Source organism: Sceloporus occidentalis, unplaced genomic scaffold (genome assembly GCF_023333645.1).
Source record: "Sceloporus occidentalis isolate IW3139 unplaced genomic scaffold, rSceOcc1.0.p SCAF_38, whole genome shotgun sequence".
NCBI lineage: Eukaryota > Metazoa > Chordata > Lepidosauria > Squamata > Phrynosomatidae > Sceloporus > Sceloporus occidentalis.
Window position 1 is genome coordinate 7,887,501 of NW_028317018.1, and position 2,500 is coordinate 7,890,000.

The following is a 2,500-nucleotide window of genomic DNA, read 5'->3' on the forward strand; positions in this document are numbered from 1 at the left end:
CACCTGGGAATACCAGGTGTTGTAGGCTTTTTCTTTTCTCACAGTCCGGGGAGACCTTTTTGCCATGTGTTTCTTGCTCATCATCGAAACTTTAAACTATTATTTGAACCTTCTCACCTTCTCACCTTCTCACCTTCTCACCTTCTCACCTTCTCACCTTCTCTGTCCTGTCCCAGGGCGTATAATTCTTTCTGTCTGACGACAAGCAGCAGCAGCAGCAGCAACAGAATAAGAGAAGTAAAGTAAAATGCTCTCACGCCTACGGCCATACCACTCTGAAAGCGCCTGATCTTGGAAGCTAAGCAGGGTTGGGCCTGGTTAGTACCTGGATGGGAGACCGCCTGGTAATGCCAGGTGTTGTAGGCTTTTTCTTTTCTCACAGTCCGGGGAGAGCTTTTTGCCATGTGTTTCTTGCTCATCATCAAAACTTTAAACTATTATTTGAACCTTCTCACCTTCTCACCTTCTCTGTCCTGTCCCAGGGCTTATAATTCTTTCTGTCTGACGACAAGCAGCAACAGCAACAGAATAAGAGAAGTAAAATAAAATGTTCTCACACCTATGGCCATACCACCCTGAAAGCTCCCAATCTTGTCTGATCTTGGAAGCTAAGCAGGGTTGGGCCTGGTTAGTCCCTGGATGGGAGACCACCTGGGAATACCAGGTGTTGTAAGCTTTTTCTTTTCTCACAGTCCGGGGAGAGCTTTTTGCCATGTGTTTCTTGCTCATCATCAAAACTTTAAACTATTATTTGAACCTTCTCACCTTCTCACCTTCTCACCTTCTCACCTTCTCTGTCCTGTCCCAGGGCTTATAATTCTTTCTGTCTGATGACAAGCAGCAGCAGCAGCAGCAGCAGCAGCAGCAGCAGCAGCAGCAGCAGCAACAGCAACAGAATAAGAGAAGTAAAATAAAATGCTCTCACGCCTACGGCCATACCACCCTGAAAGCGCCCAATCTTGTCTGATCTTGGAAGCTAAGCAGGTTTGGGCCTGATTAGTACCTGGATGGGAGACCGCCTGGGAATACCAGGTGTTGTAGGCATTTTCTTTCCTCACAGTCCGGGGAGAGCTTTTTGCCATGTTTCTTGCTCATCATCAAAGCTTTAAACCTTTATTTGAACCTTCTCACCTTCTCACCTTCTCTGTCCTGTCCCAGGGCTTATAATTCTTTCTGTCTGACGACAAGCAGCAGCAGCAACAGAATAAGAGAAGTAAAATAAAAAACTCTCCTGCCTGCAGCCATACCACCCTGAAAGTGCCCGATCTCATCTGATCTTGGAAGCTAAGCAGGGTTGGGCCGGATTAGTACCTGGATGGGAGACCGCCTGGAAATACCAGGTGTTGTAGGCTTTTTCTTTCCTCACAGTCCGGGGAGAGCTTTTTGCCATGTGTTTCTTGCTCATCATCAAAGCTTTAAACCTTTATTTGAACCTTCTCACCTTCTCACCTTTCTGTCCTGTCCCAGGGCTTATAATTCTTTCTGTCTGACGACAAGCAGCAGCAGCAGCAGCAGCAACAGCAGCAACAGCAGCAGCAACAGCAGCAACAGCAGCAGCAACAGAATAAGAGAAGTAAAATAAAACGCCCTTACGCCTACGGCCATACCACCCTGAAAGCACCCAATCTTGTCTGATCTTGGAAGCTAAGCAGGTTTGGGCCTGGTTAGTACCTGGATGGGAGACCGCCTGGGAATACCCGGTGTTGTAGGCTTTTTCTTCTCTCACAGTCCGAGGAGAGCTTTTTGCCATGTGTTTCTTGCTCATCATCAAAACTTTAAACTATTATTTGAACCTTCTCACCTTCTCACCTTCTCTGTCCTGTCCCAGGGCTTATAATTCTTTCTGTCTGACGACAAGCAGCAGCAGCAACAGAATAAGAGAAGTAAAATAAAATGATCTCACGCCTGCTGCCATACCACCCTGAAAGCACTCAATCTTGTCTGATCTTGGAAGCTAAGCAGTGTTGGGCCTGGTTAGTAACTGGATGGGAGACTGCCTGGGAATACCCTCTGTTGTAGGCTTTTTCTTCTCTCACAGTCCGAGGAGAGCTTTTTGCCATGTGTTTCTTGCTCATCATCAAAACTTTAAACTATTATTTGAACCTTCTCACCTTCTCACCTTCTCTGTCCAGTCCCAGGGCTTATAATTCTTTCTGTCTGACGACAAGCAGCAGCAGCAGCAGCAGCAGCAGCAGCAGCAGCAGCAGCAGCAGCAGCAGCAGCAGCAGCAGCAGAATAAGAGAAGTAAAATAAAAAACTCTCCCGCCTGCAGCCATACCACCCTGAAAGTGCCCGATCTCATCTGATCTTGGAAGCTAAGCAGGGTTGGGCCTGATTAGTACCTCAATGGGAGACCACCTGGGAATACCAGGTGTTGTAGGCTTTTTCTTTCCTCACAGTCCGGGGAGAGCTTTTTGCCATGTGTTTCTTGCTCATCATCAAAGCTTTAAACCTTTATTTGAACCTTCTCACCTTCTCACCTTCTCTGTCCTGTCCCAGG

General features: G+C 47.1%; 4 non-coding genes and 4 pseudogenes across 4 annotated transcripts; all 8 read left to right on the top strand.

Moving 5' to 3' along the window:
- LOC149293672 (5S ribosomal RNA) overlaps positions 1–28 on the top strand; it is a 119-nt pseudogene extending 91 nt beyond the window's left edge.
- A 229-nt stretch (positions 29–257) lies between these two features.
- Positions 258–366, top strand: LOC149293673 (5S ribosomal RNA; annotated as a pseudogene).
- A 191-nt stretch (positions 367–557) lies between these two features.
- Positions 558–676, top strand: LOC149293674 (5S ribosomal RNA; annotated as a pseudogene).
- A 249-nt stretch (positions 677–925) lies between these two features.
- LOC149293675 (5S ribosomal RNA) lies at positions 926–1,044 on the top strand. The gene has a single exon (XR_016275808.1). It is a non-coding gene; the product is annotated as a 5S ribosomal RNA (ribosomal RNA).
- A 189-nt stretch (positions 1,045–1,233) lies between these two features.
- On the top strand, positions 1,234–1,352 carry LOC149293676 (5S ribosomal RNA). The gene has a single exon (XR_016275708.1). It is a non-coding gene; the product is annotated as a 5S ribosomal RNA (ribosomal RNA).
- A 241-nt stretch (positions 1,353–1,593) lies between these two features.
- On the top strand, positions 1,594–1,712 carry LOC149293677 (5S ribosomal RNA). Its single transcript, XR_016273768.1, has one exon. It is a non-coding gene; the product is annotated as a 5S ribosomal RNA (ribosomal RNA).
- A 191-nt stretch (positions 1,713–1,903) lies between these two features.
- On the top strand, positions 1,904–2,022 carry LOC149293678 (5S ribosomal RNA; annotated as a pseudogene).
- Positions 2,023–2,264: 242 nt separating this feature from the next.
- On the top strand, positions 2,265–2,383 carry LOC149293679 (5S ribosomal RNA). Its single transcript, XR_016274364.1, has one exon. It is a non-coding gene; the product is annotated as a 5S ribosomal RNA (ribosomal RNA).
- The last annotated feature ends 117 nt before the right edge of the window (positions 2,384–2,500 follow it).